The sequence below is a fragment of the Rattus norvegicus genome, chromosome 5 (genome assembly GCF_021556685.1).
Source record: "Rattus norvegicus strain SHRSP/BbbUtx chromosome 5, alternate assembly SHRSP_T2T, whole genome shotgun sequence".
Classification (NCBI taxonomy): domain Eukaryota; kingdom Metazoa; phylum Chordata; class Mammalia; order Rodentia; family Muridae; genus Rattus; species Rattus norvegicus.
This window is the reverse complement of record NC_141538.1, coordinates 75,173,217-75,194,516: the sequence shown is the minus strand read 5'-3', so window position 1 is coordinate 75,194,516 and position 21,300 is coordinate 75,173,217. Positions and strand designations below refer to the sequence as shown.

The 21,300-nt window shown below is 44.8% G+C and overlaps 1 pseudogene across 1 annotated transcript; it reads left to right on the top strand.

Annotated features, from left to right (window-relative positions):
* The first annotated feature begins 14,166 nt into the window (after nt 1-14,166).
* Nucleotides 14,167-14,529, top strand: LOC148005797 (gamma-aminobutyric acid receptor-associated protein-like 2 pseudogene; annotated as a pseudogene). Its single transcript, XR_015621424.1, has one exon. The product of XR_015621424.1 is annotated as a gamma-aminobutyric acid receptor-associated protein-like 2 pseudogene (transcript).
* The last annotated feature ends 6,771 nt before the right edge of the window (nt 14,530-21,300 follow it).

Below are 21,300 nucleotides of genomic sequence, written 5' to 3'. Positions count from 1 at the left end.
TTCCTACACACTGGCCACCAGGGGCACCAGGCTGTCCCCCAGTATCAACAAACTTCCTCTCCCTAAACCCTCTAATCTCAGTTTTCACCCTCTCCTTGCATACCTCTTTAAATATCATGAGTCCCTTTCTATTGCTCTACACCGTCACCGTGGCCTACCCAAGTTCTCAGTGGATCTTCTCGTGGACAGGAGTGATGGTTAATTCCATGTGTCAACTTGACTGGGAGGATGGATGGCAAGATAGCTAGTGAAAGGCCACTTCTGGATGTGATTGTGAGGGTGGTTCCCAGAGAAACTAGCATTTGATTCTACATAACCAATGGAGAAGTTTGCCTTCATCCACATGGGTGGGCATCATTCAGTCTGTGGAGGATCAAGTAAAGGAAAAAAGGCCAAAGCATGATTACATCTCACTGTGTCCTCTTGAGTGAAGACATCATCTTCTACTGTCCTTGCACATCAGAACTCCTGGTCCCTAGGTCTTTGGTTTCCAGCCTGTCTTAGTTAGGTTTTCCATTGCTGTGAGGAGACACCATGACCAAGGCAACTCTTATAAAGGACAACATTTAATTGGGGCTGGCTTACAGGTTCAGAGGTTCAGTCCATCACCATCAAGGTAGGAGCATGGCAGTGTCTAGACAGGCATGGTGCAGGAGGAGCTGAGAGTTCTACATCTTCATCCAAAGAAATCCAGGAGCAGACTAACTGTCTCTCAGGCAGCTAGGAGGAGGGTCTCAAAGCTCACCCTGATAGTGACACACTTCCTCCAACAAGGTCACAACTCCTAATAGTGCCCCTCCCTAGGCCAAGCCATCACACAGACAACACATGAAACAATGAAGATAATAGACAAAAGGCCTTAACATAATCACAACAAAAATACACAAAACCAGGTTTATTGTCTAAATGCATTGGAATGGAGGTCATCTGTTATTGGGTCATCTGATCTTGAAGGTTTATTTTGAGGTAAAAATATCAGAAAATTTTGACAATAACTTAGAAGCTTCCCAGCATCCATGGCATTCTGCATGCTGGTCTGTCCTGAGCACTGTAGGGCAGTTAGCCTGGACTTAGACAATGTATTCTGCTAACCCTATTCACTGTGGTAATACTGCAAGACACCTCCACATCCCATGTCTAAATCTCTAAAGTTTTCTGATAAATGTAGAGATCATGGATAAGACAGAGCTCTTGTTCCCAAGATGTGGCTCCAAAGATGCTGGGCTTCTGTGTTTTGATACCTGGCTTGTCAAAACGTTCTGCTAATACAAGGCAGGTATTCTTTGGATAGTTTGCACTTTGCCACTGAAACATTATTCTTAATATCTCTTACACTAATTAATAAGCTCCCCATGCAGCTTCACCCAGTGGTATTTAAAACAACCACTTGTGTTAGCGCTTGTAGCAAGCTGTGCAGTTGGAGTGCAAGCTCCTGATTAGGGGCTTTCAAATGCTAACTAGCCACCTCTGGAATGTGGATTCCTGATTAGGGTGCTTCGGAGATGAATTAATTCTTCCCAGGTTACAGATGACTGTTCATTTCTAGTGTACATCCTGCTACTTCTGCTAAAATGTGTTCATGTAAATGACAGATAAGTCACTAAATCTTATACATACTGAATGTGGCATTTGGTTTAGGTCTAATGGAAGATTCTGCAGTATATTTAAGAAAGCCCTAGAAAGCATGTAGAGTGGCTAACTGTCCCAGTTTACCAGGACTGACTGAGGGGTGTCCTAAGGCATGGGATTTTCAATACAAAGCCATGGAAAATATCTAGGGCAAGGAACATAGACACTTGATTACTCTGACAGTGACTCTGCCTCCAGAAAACTATATTGGGAGCCAGGAAAAGTTAAGAGGGATTGCTTGTGAAAGTAAGTCTATGAGGAAGTTACAGGATTATAATAGGAAATTTGTTGAATACCTCTTGGTATGTTTGTCAGTTGGAGCATTACAGCTCTGAAAAGCCCATGAATTCCCTTTTCTGCTAGGACTGGTAAAATGAGGTATCATAGGCTGAACGAGTTAAACCACACAGATGTGTTTTCCTGTAGTTATGGAGGCTGGAAGCTCCAGGTTAAAATACTGCAGGTTTCTTGGTTCTCTTTCTGGATTCCAGACATCCAACTTTCTTCTTCTTCTTCTTCTTCTTCTTCTTCTTCTTCTTCTTCTTCTTCTTCTTCTTCTTCTTCTTCTTCTTCTTCTTCTTCTTCTTCTTCTTCTTCTTCTTCTTCTTCTTCTCCTCCTCCTCCTCCTCCTCCTCTTCCTCCTCCTCCTCCTCCTCCTTCCTCTCCCTCTTCCTCTTCCTCCTCTTCCTCTTCCTCCTCCTCCTCTTCCTCCTCCTCTTCCTCCTCCTCCTTCCTCTTCCTCTTCCTCTTCCTCCTCCTCCTCCTCCTTCCTCTCCCTCTTCCTCTTCCTCCTCTTCCTCTTCCTCCTCCTCTTCCTCCTCCTCCTTCCTCTTCCTCTTCCTCCTCTTCCTCTTCCTCTTCCTCCTTCCGCCTCCTCCTCCTCCTCTTCTGCTGCTGCTTCTGCTTCTTCTTTTTATTAATTTAATTAATTATTTTATTTATATTCCATCCATTGATTCACACTCCTGGTCCCCCTCCCACAATTCCTCATTTCAGTCCCCCTTACCTCTGAGAGGGGGCTCAAGTTCTTCAAGGATTTGGCAAATCTTCTCCCATTGAGGCCAGGCAGTCCTCTGCTATACATGTGCTGGGCGCCTCAGACCAACCTGCTTATGCTGGTTGGTGGCTCAGTCTCTGGGAGCTCCTAGGGTCCAAGTTCATTGAGACAGCTGGTCTTCCTATAAGGTTGTCCTCCCCTTCATCTCCTTCAATCCCTCTCCTAATCCCTCCATAGGGCTTCTGGATTTCAGTCCAATAAGTTTGGGTGAATTATCTGCATCCGATGCTGGTAGGGCCTCTCGGAGGACAGCCATGTTAGGCTCCTGTCTGTAAGCACATCATAGCATCAGTAATAGTGTCAGGCCTTGGTGCCCCTTCCCACTAGGAGATGACATCCACCTTCTTACTGTAACCTTATATGGCAGGATGAGAAGGGAGCTGTGGGCTACTGTTTATAGAGACAGAAATCTCGGAAGTAGAGAAATGATGACTCCATGGGCTAAAAGAACTGGCTGTTCCTCCAGAGGACCCGGGTTCAATTCCCAGCATCCACATGATGACTCACAGCCATCTGCCACTCCAGTTCCAGGAAATCCAATCTTCTGACCTCCTCGGACATCAGGTATGCATGTGGTGCACAGACATACATGAAGGCAAAACACTCGTACACATAAAATAACGTTAAAATAAAAACAAAAAGACAAAAATCCAGTGGAGCCTCCTTCTTACAAGTTCATTTAATTACTCCTTTCAAATCCATCACATCAGGGTTAGAACTTCAGCATATAAACTGGGAAGTGGGTACATTCCATAGCCTTCTGTGAGCACTCAGAAAGACAGACGTGCTCGCAATGCATTTTTAACTATGGTTCAGATTCAGGTTTTGTGTTTACAAGCAGCCGAGTGTGCAGCCATACCTAGGCTGGAGAAGCGTCTCTGCAGTGGTTAGCAGTTAAGGCAGGGACTTATAACTGGGCAAAATGCTGAAACTAAGTGATTACTGGAGAGCTCATCTCGAAATGGGGCATTTGCACTAATGGCCAACCTAAAGCTCAGAGAACACCGAGCAAGAGGAGGCAGAAAGAATACAAGAGCTGGAGGCCAGGAAGGAGTAGAGGCCAGAGAGGAGTGGAGGCCAGGGAGGAGTGGCGGTCAGGAAGGAATGCTGTGAAAGGCTGTCTTCTGGCCATGATGTGACCACTACACCCAGGAACTCACCGCAGTCCTGGTTACCTGCACAAAATCAAGCCACCAAGATCAGCCAGCATCCCAACAAGCACCACTAACTGGACTGTGGAGTTACAGAAGCCAAAAGGAGCAGACATGAGGTGAGGAGGGAGCAGACTGAGGGTGCCTCGGGGAGTGGAAGAAGAGAATTAGGGGGTGTGATTAAGATACCTCGTTCATGCAAATGAAATTGTCAATAAATAAATAAAAGAGGTTCTCATTTTTTAAAAAGGAAATTGAGAAAACATACTTTTCTACAGGAAGACTGTAGCATGCTAACAAGGGAAAGAAGGCAATTTTTTTAGATTCTTCATGCTTTCTGGCGTTTTTAGTATTTATTTTTAAAGTCTAAAAATCTTAAAGCATTAATATATGACACATTGATTTTGCATATTTGTAAAAACAACAAGAAAGTTGTGTTTTAAAAATACCAGGCATTGCGGTGCAGGCCTTGAACTCCAGCCTTCACAAGACAGAAGGCAGGTGGCACTTCCTGAGTCACATGTACCAGGTCTACATGGTGCAGCCGAGACCCTGTCCACAAACAAACAAACTCAAGTTCCTCTTAGATCTCTGCCACTCTGAGGAGTGGCATGTCTTCGAGGAGAAATAGGGACTAAGTTATTAACAGGTGGAAAAACTTTGTGTTTGTGGAAGCTGGAGTTGCGGGTGCCATTTTCCCTGAAAACACTCAGTATGTAGATACCTAGTCTTAGCAATTGACACCATAGGTTCAATCCCAGTCCTCCAGCTTGCTGACCGCCAGTCTTGGGGCAAGTTTCTCTTCCTCAGTTGTTTGTAAGATGAACGGGACAAAGATGCTGGCCTTGCTGGTGTTTCTTAGGCTACCATGAGTTATTACAGGATGTGAGGCTAGTGTCTCCTTCAGAGCAACGTGCTGAGTGACTTAGCTGCTTTTATTTACTGTTGTCCTTTTTTTTTTAAAAAAAAAAAAAAAGGTTGGTACTTCACACCACAGCTTTGGAGCTTTGGACACAGTAACCCTGCTTCCCTGGGAAGACTTCTTAATTACTGTGGGGATCATTAGTATGAACAGCTGAAGATATGGGACACCTGAGAAAACCAGTACTTCAAATAAACAAAAGTGATATTTCAGTATAAATATATTCCAAATATGGCTGTGAGCCCAGGAAAACTACCCTTTCATTATGGAACCTTCAAATGTGACGGCATGTCATGTGTTCTACCAAGTATTTCTAGTCAGTATAGATATGGCTGCAACACTCCAAAGCTTCCCAGTTTCTATCCAAATCAACTCTGCTGAGCTTAGGTTTGGGTACTGGCATTCCCTCTGAGGTATATATTAGAATAGATACATTCTAGTATAAATGTAGAGTAAACTACATGTGAAACACCCTCTAGGGGTCCTAACTGGGTGCTGGTCATGTGAGTTGTGCCGGGTGAGTGGACAAGAAAGCTTCTGCTTGAGTAGCTATGCAGTTTTGCAAAAGTTGTACAAACTCCACAGACTTCACTATTCTCATCTGCAAAATGGGGTTGTTTATATACGATTTGTGCGTGCGCTCGTGTGTGTGTGTGTGTGAAAAATGAGATGAGACATATGCTGAATAAAGCAGAATATAAAATATTTGGTATGTAGATTAGAGAGCCAACCAAGAGGACCTAGTACACATACTACTAATTCAAAACCAAGCAAGACATGGCAAAAATTGATATTAAGTCCTTTCTCTATACTCCTCTCCCTTGAACATGTAAGGGACAACATTAAGAGGAAGCTGCCCTTTAGCGGTTTCCAGTGGAGAGGTCTGCAGACAATATTCTACCAAATTCTCTCAATTGACACCAGAGAATCGAGAGAGAGAGAGAGAGAGAGAGAGAGAGAGAGAGAGAGAGAGAGAGAGAGAGAGAGAATATGAGTGTGTATATGTAAACCATCCATCCGCATCACCTACCTGAGGACCCCAAGTCTCTTCTGAGCTCCCTCACAGGCTGAGAGTAGGTATAAGAAGTAAGGGTGAATATGGGGTGGGTTTCAGAACACAGAAGCAAGGCTATCAATTAGCCCTAGTCTTTGCAGTGCAAAAGTGAGGGGTGCCACCAGTCTTGATCCCCACTACTTCTAAGCAGAGCTTTGGTAGGAACAGGAAACTGGTGTCTACTTGATTTCATACTTTAGATCTGGTTTGAGTGCCTTTAACTTGCTAGAAGAACTTGCATGGTGTACAGGCTGGTTTTGTGTGTCAACTTGACACAAGCTGGAATTATCACAGAGAAAGGAGCCTCCCTTCAGGAAATGCCTCCATGAGATCCAGCTGTGAGGCATTTTCTCAATCAGTGATCAAGGGTGGGAGGACCCATTGTGGGTGGTGCCATCCCTGGACTGGTAGTCCTGGTTTCTATGAGAAAGCAGGCTGAGCAAGCCAGGGGAAGCGATCTAGTAAGCAGCACCCTTCCATGACCTCTCTGTATCAGCTCCTGCCTCCAAGTTCCTACCCTGTGTGAGTTCCAGTCCTGACTTCTTTTGGTGATGAGCAGCAATGTGGAAATGTAAACTGAATAAACCCTTTCCTCCCCAACTCACTTCATGGTCATGATGTTTTGTGCAGGAATATAAACCCTGACTAGGAGACGTGGCAAGTGCTACCTGTTAAAGGGTCACTTTCTCTTTCCTGTCTTCCACAAAAGGAATAAGGCCCATAGGGAGGGAACCAGATGTTGAGTGCATCCGACACTGCTGGATCCAAGCAGATAGCTCAAGAATGAGGTGTCAATGTAACTTTATGATGAATGAGGATGCTCTGTCAACCTCAGAGAACCAGCATCAAGCATCTTTCCCCTTCCTCACAGGACGCCCTTTGCTTATGAGATTCAATATTCATTCTCTTTCTTCTTTCTCTCTAGAAATGAGCCTCTATCTTGTCCCACTTGTTATCATCTAGATGGCTTAGGGATTGAGCTGACTGAGGGGATGAGGAATGAGCAAACAATAGACACACATACATAGAAATTGGGATCAGATAGGCCATGTTCTCTGGTGGAGACGCACCAGCCTGGAAACTCAAGGAGTTTATTGTATACAGCTGAATGAGGTGTTACATTGGCTAATCATGTGTGGGGGTCTCTGTAGTTTCAGGCTACAGTGGTCTGAGGAGGAAACTCTTCTTGATAATGTCTATCCATATCGCCAACATCCTTCCTCCCATCTGGGAAAGGTCCTACTATTCATTCTCCCGAGCCTGACCTGTGAAGGCCTTGCCATTCCCACAGGTCTGTGGAGTTGGGGTCTTTGCTATGGCCATGCTTATGTCATGAATTCTTCCTCATATAGTGATACACTTGTTCCCTCCTGCCTCCTATTCTAGAATCTTAGATGTCAGACTTCTAGGGGCTGTCAGCATGGACTCAGAACATGGCTTCTCTGGATTTCCTTGTTTCCGACACAGGAGCTTTCCTTGTGTCTCTGAAACCTGCCCTTGTCTACTGTTTTGCACGCTTTTCTATTACCTGCTCCTCTTAGCACTCCTGCCTCTGGCATCCCCAGTGAAGCTGACTTTCTTTGTTATCTCCATGGTTTTCTCTGGTTAAAAGTTATAAGTAAAAGGATTCTCTTTTTGTGTTTGTGTGTGCCTGTGTGCGTGTGCGTGTGTGTGTGTGTGCGCGTGCGTGCGATGTCCCCGCCAGCGGGGACCCAGTTATTCAGGGTCCCGAAGAGGCTTTCTACCTGTGGGCCAAAATGGGGGTGAAGAGAAGAAGGAGACCAAGCAAAAGTTCGGTTGTCAAGGTCTCGTTTATTGGGATGAACATTGCAGCTTTTAAGGCTTTCAGGTAGGGGGAGTGACCTTTGTGAAATATGAAGGAGGGGGAGATGAGGGTATAGGCAGTGATAGCTGGAGGCAAAGAAGTCAGGCGATGAGGTCAGGTGGTGGAGACACTGGGTGTTGACTGAGGAGATAACTGGTATCTGCTCGAGCTGAGGCATCCCTTGAATGTTATACTCCTGTGCCGTAAATTCATGGGAGAGGCTTTATCCAACAATCTTAAGATTTATGGCAGTCATCTTCGGGGTGAGTCTCTGTGGCCAAACAGCCCAGAGTCACTTTGAACCATGCAGTCAAAAAGCGGCTAGGCCCAAATCCAATATGGCTCCGTGCAACTCCCCCATTTTTCTTTTATTAAAAAAACCATTAGGTGGAAGTAGTGGTCTGAGAGAGATCAGACATGCCTCACAGAGTGCCCAGCTCGGCCATGGCAAGCCACTCTTGCAGTTAGGACTGCACCCCAATGGCTAGGAATGAACTTATGCTGTAACACACCGTTCTGGGCTATACATGTGTGTTATTGGGGGAGAAACTGGGCAGAGGAGCATTTGACCGGCCCGCACGTTTAAACGGGGTGTAGCCACCTCTGTCTTAGGATCGACCTCTCAAACCCCAGCCTTATCTGTCATAGGACCACCTTGTTGCCCTCAAGGCTCCATGTCTAGATTGGTCAAGGGTCAGAGGAAGTTGCCCGTCCCTGAGGATAGCTACATCAGGTCATCTTCTCATTCCTCTCACTTGAGCCCAGGGGCGAAAGAGCAAGGGCCAGATGGCATTAATATAAGAGATTGTGAAAATTGAGCCTCTCCCGATAAGTTGTAGGCACCTCATCTGGTTCTCCTCAGCTGTTATGGCCATACCACCAAGGGCCTAGTCAAGCCTCTCCTGTAATAAAATTTAGAATTCCCAATTGTTAGCAACTACTCCAGAAAGTTCACCCACTGTGCTTGCTTAACAATAGATTGGGGGAGGGTAGCTCCAGACACTGCAGACACAATGGCTGCAGCAGTAATGGCTGCTACAATAGCAGCGAAAATGCCAAGGTCTTTCCCAGGACAGTTCAGGATCGGTCATTCTTCTCTGGAACAACCAGCAGGCAATGGGACCATGTCTGAGATCTGCAAAACAGGGCAGAGTTCCCCAGTCCACAGCAGCTTCCACCAAGCAACAGTGCACAGAGGGTCGGAGTGCAGGCCGTGGTGGGACGGGACACAATGACTGCAGCAACGCCAGAATTTCTGTGATGACAAAAGATGAGTGGGAATCCTCCATATTCCTCCAAGGACACAGGAATGACTCCAGGGACCCGAACCAGGAGAGCTGAATCTTCATGCTCCCAGGATCAGCAAGTCTCACCAGCCACTTGGGCAGCTGGCACACTCCTGTAGCATCCTGTAGAAAAAACACAAAGATTCCCTCTTCCCCATATAAAATATCTGAACAGGATCATGCCAATATGTGGATCTTTCTATTTCACCTAGGCAGAAGTATGCCTAGCTGTAGGGTGCCATAAACTCAGAGTGTTCCTTGGCATCCAAATTTTAAAATTGAAATAAAAGGAGCATTATTTAGCGTACAGGGATAACTCCCCTTTTTATTTATTAAAATATTGTTAAAATATTATTTATTAAGATAAGTCCTTAAGGATTAAATTGAGGACACTGAGCACTTGTATTTATAAATTTACTTTTATACCAAATTATTGTCTCCAGCATTACTGTTTTGGATATATAAAGAATGAGATTTTTTGACTAATTGTTCCTATGTAAGGCCTATAATCTGTCTGGTATCATTGTCCTCCCTTGTTAAGGGGTCTAGGCAATCCAGTTTGAGTTCTTAAATGGCCTATAAAGGAACAGTACTTAGTGCTTTTAACCACTGAGCCATCTCTCCAGCCCCTCACCAGCTTTATTTACCTAAACATAAGCATTAATTAGAGATGCCAAATCCTATAAATATTGTCCAGATTTAGTCGCACTAGAAATCCCTGAGCCGGTAGGGTGAGGCTGGGAGTTGAAAGTAAGCAAATGGAGTCTTCCTCTTTTCAAGAGGGTGTGTTATCAACTCCATTACCATTTTCAAAGAGCTGGGTCTATGGTTTTGTTTAGTTGTCTGAGCCAGAGCACTGAAAGGACAGTGAGTTGTCAGACAGTCACACTGAAATCACTCACTGATTTTATGTAGAAAACCTGCCTTTAATAAAGCATTAAGTAATTGAAATCAATTGTAAACCACAAGCAGCACATTGGCTATCAGTATATGAATTGAAAGCTTGTTTTTTTTTAACATTATAAAAACAGTGGCTAAAGCCAGGAATTTAATAATCTGTGCTGAAGCAGCAGAAACTCAAGAGAATAAACAAGTGATCCAATCATACATGTAGCCTTTTCATTAGATGAACCACCTATAAATACAGTAAGCGCATTTCCTATGGGTTGTATGCACAAATATACAGGAAATACAAAAACATGTAAAGAGTAAAATTATCAATTTTGCCTGAAAAATTTGTATATGTAATAGGCCAAATATCAGTATTTTGTAATAACCAATTAACTGTTGTTTGGCTTTTTAAAATACTTCCATGACTCTAGCCTACAATTCTGTATTAACACAACTGAAGCTTTATCTCCAATGAGGATAACAAACAAAGACCTAAGTCCTCTGGTAAGGTGAGGTACTTTGGCAATTAACATATCCTTAGAAGCTTAAAATTAGTTTTAAATATTAAAAATGAATATTGAATCTTCTCTGGAGCAATAGTTACTCCCCAAATGTTAAAGCTCATTTTGAGAGCAAAGGTTTGTAGTAAAAATTTCCATATACACTGAAAGATTCAAAGTTCTAACTTCTTACATTGAAGAAGCAACAAAATTACATAATATAAGGCTAGTAGCCACTCTTTTGTAAAAAATTTTTAATGATATCACTTCATGGGCTCTCTAAAATTATAAGCAAGCTCACAAAATAAAAACTCACAATCGCCAGGATGTAAACAAACTGCATAAAAACAATCCTCTAAATCTATCTTGAAATGGCAGTTGGATAAGCAAACAAGCTGTAATGCTCTCACAAGTTTTAAAACCTCATCAATCCTTTTTAAATCCTGTAACAATCTCTACCTGTTTGATTTTTTTCTTAATTATAAATAAGTTTGAGTTAGTCAATGTAACACTGACAATCTTTAATCACAATCTTTAAGATCTCTTTGTAACACCAGAGCACAGCCACAACTTTGGAAAGTCACCTGAATTCTGAGTATGTGACTAGGCAGCTGTTCTTGGGGCAGTGGAATTAGCATCAAAATACAGTAACTTTAGGGCAAACCACACCTTTGGCTATGACTGCCAATTCCTACATGTGAACGCACGATGGTGCGGTCTCCAATACCTCAACAAAGAGACACTGCCCTAAAATCTTTTAGAAGCCTGGTTTCTAGAATAAGAATTCCATAAAAATATTACCTCAATTTGGACCTGTTTCCCTAGGTTGGCTCATATCCAAATTACAGTTTTAAGCCAAGTTTCTGTTACCAATGTTCCACCTTTTAAGCTGTGAAGCTCCTGGTGTCTTTAGGATCAGCTAGTATAAACACTTAGCCAGCCCCTGGGGAGCTTGTCCAGCAGACTTAGGCTTCTAGCTACAGATGTAGGCTCCAAAAGCCAATTGAAACTGTTTTTTATGCATTGTTCCCTTCTTGAAACGAGTTAAAACCAAGTCAAGGTGTGAACGACTGGCAGATAAAGTTTTTATCATTTTTTCTTTTGAACACGAAACATAAAACATTTAAACAACGAGAAACAAAGACCACAGACATAAACTGACAGACATGGATAGCTTGGTGCACCAAGGACACACAATAGACATAGAGGGAAAAAACTAGATGGTGTCCCACGATAGGGACCCACATATCCTACCTATGGAACCCAGAACTAGAAATAAGCATTTCTCCAATAGGAGCCAGCAGAGAGGCAGGACGTCTCCTGTCTTTCTTCTGTTCCCAGGAGAGCCCTGAAAAGTTTTTCTCTTTCTCCAAAGCATCCGTGGAGAGTCCGGGAGGACTGTTTTTCCCAAACCCATTCTCTCTCATGTCTAGGGTGTAAACTATCTCTAGTCAGGATCCAAAGACTAAAATATAACTCTAAAAGAACGCATATGCAAAAACACTTTACCATTACCTTGTCCCTTTTTTATTACAAGTTTTACTTAAGCTAGCCCCACACTGCTTAAAATTAACCAGGGACACCTTTCATCAATAAAACAAAAAAACTTGATTAAATCCTTTTTCTTAACTCTTAATCCTCTCTCCCTGAGTGAGCGCTTGATCTCTCCTATGAAACAAGCCTCCTAAATCCATACCTTCCCCATGGCAATTAGACGACAATTATTCGACCGGTCCTTACCTCCTTCTCCAGCGACGCACGAGCGATGCGGCCTGAAGAGTCCTTGATTCCCGCTGCAGCTCTCTTATCTCCATCGTCCTGTAGTCGGCCTTGCTTCGGGGTCCCTGTGTTCGGGCGCCACTTGTCCCCGCCAGCGGGGACCCAGTTATTCAGGGTCCCGAAGAGGCTTTCTACCTGTGGGCCAAAATGGGGGTGAAGAGAAGAAGGAGACCAAGCAAAAGTTCGGTTGTCAAGGTCTCGTTTATTGGGATGAACATTGCAGCTTTTAAGGCTTTCAGGTAGGGGGAGTGACCTTTGTGAAATATGAAGGAGGGGGAGATGAGGGTATAGGCAGTGATAGCTGGAGGCAAAGAAGTCAGGCGATGAGGTCAGGTGGTGGAGACACTGGGTGTTGACTGAGGAGATAACTGGTATCTGCTCGAGCTGAGGCATCCCTTGAATGTTATACTCCTGTGCCGTAAATTCATGGGAGAGGCTTTATCCAACAATCTTAAGACTTATGGCAGTCATCTTCGGGGTGAGTCTCTGTGGCCAAACAGCCCAGAGTCACTTTGAACCATGCAGTCAAAAAGCGGCTAGGCCCAAATCCAATATGGCTCCGTGCAGTGCGAGTGTGCATGTGTGTGACTCAGGGGCGCGTGTATTTGTAGGTCAGTAACGAACACCAGGTATCATTCCTCAAGACATGAGCCACCTTGGTTTTGAGAGATAGGATCTCTCATTGGTCTGGATCACACCAATTAGCCAACAATTCTTGCTGGCCAGCAAGTCTTCCAGATCTGTCTCCATTCTTCCAGAGGTGGGATTAGCAGTGCATGCCACCATGCTCAGCCTGTTTATTTTCCGTAGGTCTTCACCATTACATAGCAAGCACTTAACCAACGGAACCATCTCTTCAGCCAAGTAAAGGTTCTCAAGGGCAAACCCAGGCTTCTAGAATTGGAAGTCATAAAGCTTGAACCCAGCCGTGGCCTGCATGACCCTGGCTATCGAAAGCAATCTTCACATCTAAGCTCCAGATCCAGACCATCAGCCAATCGTGTTGCTTGCTTACCTGCTCCCAGCCTCTTCCGGACCCACAGCCATGCATCATGGTTATCATAGTCTCTTCTTTTCTGCTGCCAAAGATGGGACGGTAACCCCCCAACTTCCCTCCCCCACCCCAAAATAAACACTCTGCACCGTTCTGAAAATTTCTAGCAATTAGCTGGGACCGTCACCTCTAATTAGTCACTGGCAAACACAGTTGAGATAATAAAGCTTACCGAGAGGGAAGCATGAGTAAGCAGCGGATTCTCAGTCTACTGGGGAAGTGGCCCTGATGAATCATTTAATAGTCACTGTCATGGGATTGTGCAGGTTTTCTGTACACACACCGCAGAGAACATATTAAGTGTGTCTGAGCCATGAGAGAGCCTTAGTGATTAATTTACCATATGCTACTAGAAAAATCTCAATTTTTGACACACAGTATACTTCTACATTTTTTCTTATTAATAGAACAATCAAGAAAATGTACTTTCCTTTCTATCTCACTAATGACTCCCACAAATTCATGCAGACATCCAGAGATTGGTCTTTTTTCTTTTTTTTAAATTATATCTAAGTTCCCATGGACAACAGAACACAGCTATTTACTTTCTTATTATGTGTTTGATTTCAATGATTGCCGATTGCTTTTTAATCATTTTTATTGGCTATTCTGTGCTGACATCACAGATGATTGTTATTCCTTTTTATTTACAGAGAAAAATGTCACGGGGGAGGGGGTGTGTTAAATGACACACCTATGACTTGGGCTGAGGGGCTTTTGATAAGAGCCCAGCCTGTCAGTTCCCAGAAACATGGGAATGACTGGAATTTGAAGATTCATTGCTGCGACCTAGACCCCACCAAACTGACCAGCTTCCTTCTAAGCAAAGTCTTAATTTCTCTGGGACTGAACTTCCTGTTCTATAAAATGGGTATATTATGGCGTATCATTGTCGGGTCTCAATAAAATGGCAGAGAAGGGCTTTGGGGATTTGTTATACCTAAGGGACTTTGGTATCGGAGTACTCGTTGCTGCCGCCGCCTCCGTTGTTGTTGTGGTCGCTTCGCCGGAAGTCTGCGGCTCAAAGAGCCGGCTCCGTGGCTTCCCGCCGCCTTGAAGTGGATGTTTAAGGAGGACCACTCGCTGGAACACAGATGTGTGGAATCCGCGAAGATCAGAGCGAAATACCCCGACCGGGTTCCGGTGATCGTGGAGAAAGTCTCCGGATCTCAGATTGAGTTCATGTGGATCATCAGGAAAAGGATCCAGCTTCCTTCTGAGAAGGCCATCTTCTTGTTTGTGGGCAAGACAGTCCCACAGTCCAGCCTAACTATGGGACAGCTTTACGAGAAGGAAAAAGATGAAGATGGATTCTTGTATGTGGCCTACAGCGGAGAGAACACTTTTGGCTTCTGAGCCCTTGCTGGGCTAGGTGCACCCTTCCTGCCTGTGTATCTTGTAAATAACTGGCTGTTCTCAGTTACTCCACCAGAGCCTCCACACAGACCTACTAGTGCATTTGTAACTGGATTTATTTCTTAATATATTGGAAGGTTTTGTTTCCTTAGATTAGTAAATTATCATACAGGGGAAAAAAAAAAAGGGACTTTGGTATCACTACAGCGGGTGGCCCTTATCCCTGTCTCAGCCCTATATAAACCCAGCACGATGCTACACACCTGTGATCCCAGAACTGGGAAGGTGAAAGCAGGAGAATCAGGAGTTCAACGTTGTCTTCAACTATACAGTGTGTTCAAGAACAGCCTTTGATGTGAGTGCTACTGTTCAGAACAACAACAGAAAACGACATGTCAAACGACAGTAACATGAAGTACAGGGACAGGGGGACAGCAGCTTTGGGAATAGGCCTCCGTTTAGCTTCTCAGTCCTATCTGCTTTAAACATAGAGAGTGACGTACTCACGAGAGGTTGCCCAGGGAAGCCACCCGGCTGTTGTCCCTTTTAACCATCCTTCACGCTACGACTTCCCCATAGAAGTAACCAGTTCCTCTTCCATTTCTCCGGAGGCCTGATGGATTTTGCAGGATCATGAAAAGTGTTTGTGGTTAGCTGGGACTGTGTCCTCTTATTGGCAACCACTAAAGGCAGTCCTGGTGGGATGGACAGTTTTATGTCAACTTGACATAAGCTAAAGTCATCTGAGAGGAGGGATCCTCAACTGAGGAAATGCCTCTGTAAGTAAGATTAGGCTGTTGGTCAAGCCTGTAGGGCATTTTATTAATTAATGATTGATGGAGGCGGACCAAGCCCATTGTGGGTGGGGCCGTCCCTGGATGTGGGGGTCCTGGGTTCTATAAGAAAGCAGGCTGAGCAAGTCATAATGAACAAGTCAGTAAGCATCCATGCACGGCCTCTGCATCAGCTCCTGCCTCCAGGTTTCTTGGCTGTTTGGGTTCCTCCTGACTAACTTTAGTGAACAGTGATATAAAAGTGTAAGTCAAATAAAGCCTTTCCTGCCCAAGTTGCTTTGGTTACGATGTTTCATCACAGCAATAGGAGCCCTAATTACGACATCTAGCAATGAATGTCAACAGCCAGGATGTCCCAGGGTTATTGGGACCCTAATTGAAATCAGTAAAAATGAGCCCTCTTAAGCAGGCACAGTGCTGGGGATGTAGGGGAGCGCCTTTGTCTTTTCTGCTCATGAGATTCGGTGACTCTCCTTACCTTTTGTAATACACAGGAAGGGAAAATGGACTCAAATTATACTAATGACATGTAGTTGATCAAACCGAGGTCCCCAGAATCCATGACTAAGTCCTAGGCTTCAGGATCTGTGATATGGCCTTTTTTGGGCAAAGGATCTTTGCAGAATGTGGTACTTGAAGGATTTTGAGGTGAGATCATTTTAGATTATCTGGGTGGGCCCAATGACACAAGTCTTTATTTTAGAGCCTGGAGCTCACCACATAGCCCAGACTGGCCTCAGACTCATGGTCTTTTGCCTTGGCCTCCGAAGTGCTGGGAATATAGACATGCACCACCACACCTAGTAACAGATGTCTTTACATGAATAAAGGAAAGGGTGGGGAGGGAGAAGAGCTCACACACACAAAAACATGGCCAAGAGGGGACAGAGGCAGGAGGTGGAGTTCCACAGTCAAAGAGAATCAGTCTATGTCAACGGCCTCTGAAAGCTGTAGGAGGCCAGCATCAGCCTTTCCACTGGAGTCTTGAGGGTACCTTCGTGCTGGACTTCTGCCCTCCACAGCTGTGAGAGGAAGAATTCCTCTAGTGTTAAGCCATTCAGATGGGACAGTGCTTTACAACTTTGGAAATTTACACAGGGGTAAGGGTGTGCACTGACAGGGGCTTTCATTTCTGAACTGTAACCAAGTCCCTCTTATAGTACCTGAAATTAAGCACATTTTATCCTGAGCTAATTACCTCAATATATTTTCAGGTCCTACCTATCTACAGCCTTATAAGAGAAACAGTTTTTTCCTGTTCTTAAGAAACTGCTGCAATCAGTTTGGGTGTGTGTGTGGTGTGTGTGGTGTGTGTGGTGTGTGTGGTGTGTGTGTGTGTGTGTGTGTGTGTGTGTGTGTGTGTTGTGTATGTGTGATAATGCTTGCCTCTTCCCAGTTTGATAATAGATTAGTATTTCTCCTATCCATATACTATTCTGAGTGCACACCAAGTCTTATGCATTTCTGAACCCCAACCTAAGGTATAGCCAAACCCTCTTCCTTTAACCTGTCCCTGACAGTGACACTGAACAACCCTGCCACCCTGCAGGCTTTATTGTTTTTGAAACACTAAGGATGAGTCCAGGGCTTCTCACAGGTAGCCCAGCATCCTGCTGCTAAGCTAAATCCCCAGTCCCATCCACAAGGTTTTAAGCACTTGTAATCCACCTTTCCTCCTACCCTGTGGGCTGTGTAAAAGCCTGCTCTTTGTATTCTACATCTCTCCCTGACTTTGGGTGCATAGCAGATGTGCAGGACTTACTTGTGAACCAGAGTGACTGGCTGTCCTGCCTTTCCCGGGGCAGAGGAGATTTTTTTGGGGGATGCTAGGATCCCTGATTTAAAACTGGACCAGTCCTGAGGAAATCTAAGAGATTGGTCATTGAAGCTAAGAGAATAAACAAAATAGTTGCAACATTTGCCCCGAGCCCACTGATCTTGGGATGCCATGGCTTCCCAGTGCAGGGCTATTTGGTCTTGGTCTCACTCAGCTTCCTTTCAAACTTTTAAATCGCTCAGGGGCCACTCTTCCAGGCAGCCTTTTCCTTTATTAGGGTGCTAATTCTAATCAGAGCTGCTGTCCAGGGGCTCTGTGCTTACAGCCCCCAAATGCAGATACAGGCTCCTCTCACACGACTCTGATTTTCTCCCAGTTCTCTGATTGGTGGTTTCTCTGCTCATGGTTCTTAAATGCTGACGTTTTCCAGGACTCTGACCCGAACACCTGATAGCTGAAGAGTGGAAAGGAACAAACCCCAAACAGAACTCCTCCTATGCACTCACTAGCTCCCCTTTCACACCTCTTTCTCATCTATCAAAGACTCCCTCATCTGAATAAAGCTTAAGACAGTTCCTTTCTGTGCATACCTAGGGTCGCTGACACATACCAGGACTAGATCATTCTTTTCCCTTGACTTTTCCATAAACCTTTCCAATCTCTCCATCTTATTGCTTATCGATGCAAATGGTACTACATCCCTCTCTGGCTTAAAGAATGCCAGCAGCTCCCTGTGTTTCTTCAGATGAACCCCAGCCTTCTCAGATCCACACAGGAGAGACTTCATACTCTACTCTTTCTATCAGTTTGTCCTTATCTATCTTGCCTACCTCAGATCCTCCTGCCTCAGAGAACACACCTCTACCTCTACAGCTAAACCCTTGAACCTACTTGCCAATCTGCTGTCTCTGTTCCTCTAACCAAAGGTCACTTCTAAGACCCTCTGGGTTGGGATGGGCTATCTCCCTCACCTGTCCTGTGCTAGCAACACAGTTTACTACCCCAGGGGAGTTTCCACCTACCTCTTTTCCTTGACATTGCTAACCAAGCCAAGGGCAACTTTTCATTTTGGGAGTTTGGTTGATAGGTTTAAGTTTTCTTTTCGTTTGTTTGTTTTGTTTTGTTTACAAGGTTTCACAATGTAGACTTGGCTTGCCTGGAATTCACTACTTTGAGCTTCAAATTCATAGAGATCCACTCCCACCTTTGTCTGGGGCACCGAGATTAAAGACGTGCAAACCCACTGTGATCCCTTCTTCCTTTGCCTCTGTTTCCCTCAGCAGGTGGCATGCTGTAAGCACTTCCTTGGTAGTGAATAGGCTCTTACACAGCCCACAGCCTAGAAGGGGAAAAGGTGCTTAGAGCGAGGTGAATAGGGCTGGAGATTTAACAGGATAAACTACCATGTGTGAAACTCTGGACTCAGTCTTTTGTGTTGCAAAAAGAAATACTGCCGGTGGGGTGGTGGGGTTACTCACAGTCACTGTCAAGGTCAGATGAGAGGAAGATGGTTTGGTTGCAACTTAGGTTGGGGTTCAGAAACGCATATGACTCCTGACTCTCATGTCCACTCAGATCCCTAGTGTGTGAGTACAGAAAAACAATTTACAGATGTAATTAATTAAGATAGGGTCGCCTTGGATTAGAAAGGTCTCTATATGCACTATAATGGAAACCTCATAAAAGAGGAAACCCAGAGACACAGACACATGTACATACATACATACATACAGACAGACATACAGACAGACAGACAGACAGACATATGGGAAACCAAAGCAATAATAACAATGGATGCTGGAACATGGACACAAGAAACCAGGCAATACCAAACATTCCTGGCATCTGCCAGGAGCCAGGAGAGGAATGGGGGGTGACTGTGTGTGTGTGTGTGTGTGTGTGTGTGTGTGTGTGTGTGTGTGTGTGTGTGTGTGTGTGTGTGAAGGGGAAGGACCTGTCCCAGAACCTTCAGAGGGGACAGCTTGGTTTTAGGTTCCAGGCTTCCAGAACTCTGAAAAAGCCCATTTACTGGAGGCGTGTGTGGCATTTTGGGGCTCCTCGTATTTAGTGAGCTCTATGAGGAATCTAGTCCGTCTTTCCTCCCTGACAGCTATCAGCCCAGGTCTGGAATGCTCCGGCAGTTCTCTGGCTGGTTTTCCTGCGTTTGCTAAATGGAATAGTACCAAGAGCTCATGACTCCAATGGATCCTGTGTTTATCTGGCTGACAACCAGAGAAAATTTTCTCCCTCATGACCCTATGACGAAGTTAGCTGGATCCTGGTTAAAAAAAAAGAAAGAGAAAAAGAAAAAGAAAAGTCACCTATGCCCTGAGCAAAGCTTTCATGCAAAGCTCTGGTGGAATACTAAAGGGACAATGTTTCGGAATGTGTCTGAGCTCACACGGCAAGAGACACAGGCCTATTTTTGCACCTGCTCCGCTAATAAATGAGAGCCTGTGTGGCAGAATTTTCTGTGGCACCTGCTTTCATTACGGCGCACAGGGACCCATGGCCTGACGACCTCTTCCATCTACATAGTGAATAACAAAATTGACTCAGGTCAGTTCTAGCCAAGAGGGTCATGGAAAGAAGTTCAGTTTTGGAATGAGACAAATTTGGGCTAAAATCCCAGCTGTATCTCTGACAGCCTGAGTCACCTACGATGTCCCTTCACACTGGTGACAATGATCCCTGCCCGCCTCACCAGGCTGTTGCTATAATTACGTGAGATCAAGCATGGAGAGCATTACAAGTGTTTGCTGTCATTCAGTGTCCGACTGGGCTCAGTCACACAGCTAAGAAGTAAGGAGCTGTCCGAGGTCTCACCCCTGAGGACAAGACCTTTCCCCCCAAGCAGAGAATGAGGGACTTGAACATTAATTAGGAATCCAGGGTGCAGGGTTATACGTACTTTCACATACATTCTCTTTCTTGATTTTTCACAGAAGCCTTTTGTTTTTAAAAATTCTTGTCCCCATTAAAAAATATAAGTGCATTTTGGAAATAGGGCTCAGAACAGGTACTGCTTGTTATTGTCTTTGAGGTAGTGGTTTCCCTGGGAGCTTCAAAACTCCCTCCCTCCTCTGTGCAAGGTACCTCCCAGACCTGTGAGTGTCTAAGCTGGGGCCCCCTTCAGAGCTTTAACCCTGACTGTGCTCTAGACTTTATAAGCCACTTTCTCTCAAATTGCAATGGTTTTTATTTTACTCCCTTGTGAGGAGAGCAGAGTCAATTTCCATTGTGCCTGTCCTGAAGGTAGGGAAAACCAAAGGTCAGAGAAAATTCTGCAAAGATTTGGACAAGAACTAGTGTGTGTGTGTGTGTGTGTGTGTGTGTGTGTGTGTGTGTGTGTGTGTACATGTGCTCACTCTATATCGATGCCCTCAGAGTGTCCTCTTCTGATCATAGTTGCACCTAAGAAAAGGTAGACTTGGAGACTTGGGTTTATGGAGAATTCATTACTAGCAAAAGAGAACCAGGTTCTGATGGCCGGCACCAGTGGCATCATCTGATCCCTGTATGCCTCTTCCAGACCATGCGTTCCCTGCCATCTAGAGCAGAGGCCAGAGGGTTTTCCATGTGTGCCTGTCATACCCATTTCATTCTGCCTCTGTTTTTCCATCTGCTCATGTAGGCTCTGTAGTTACGGGTTTGTCTCTGCCAAATGTTTCTGAGGTCTGGAATGGAGAGAGAGCAGCAGAGGCCAGAGCATTGATGCCATGGGAAAGTTGGCTTTTCCAAGGATCTTTCTCCTCCTCCCCAGGTTCTTGGGGGTTGGGGGTGTGTCAGTGGACAATTAAGACATAGCGCTGGACAACAGAAGCCTCTGACAGTCTCACGGATCAGCCTGGTACCTCCACTCCCAGCATTCATGGGCACACACAGTTCCTCCTGGGACAATGCCACCAAGTCATCTTGAACTGTGGAACCAGAGTACCCAACGTCATGAGAGAACACAGAGGCCTCTTTCTGGCTGGTGGTTGATTTCAACAGAAAACCCTTCTCAGGCAGGAAGAAGCAATTCTCGCGCCGTGTCCCTAACAAAAGCTGACCTCTTCTTCAGTGGCACTACTGGGCAGGGCCAGAATCAAGCTGGGGTTATTTCCCCAGCATTGCCATAGTCATAGCAACAGCTTTGATTAATGCCATGGCCCATTAGAGAGATAATGTCAGCCCTAATCAGAAACGCCTCAAGTAGCTCTCTTTGCATTTTGGTAAATGGAGT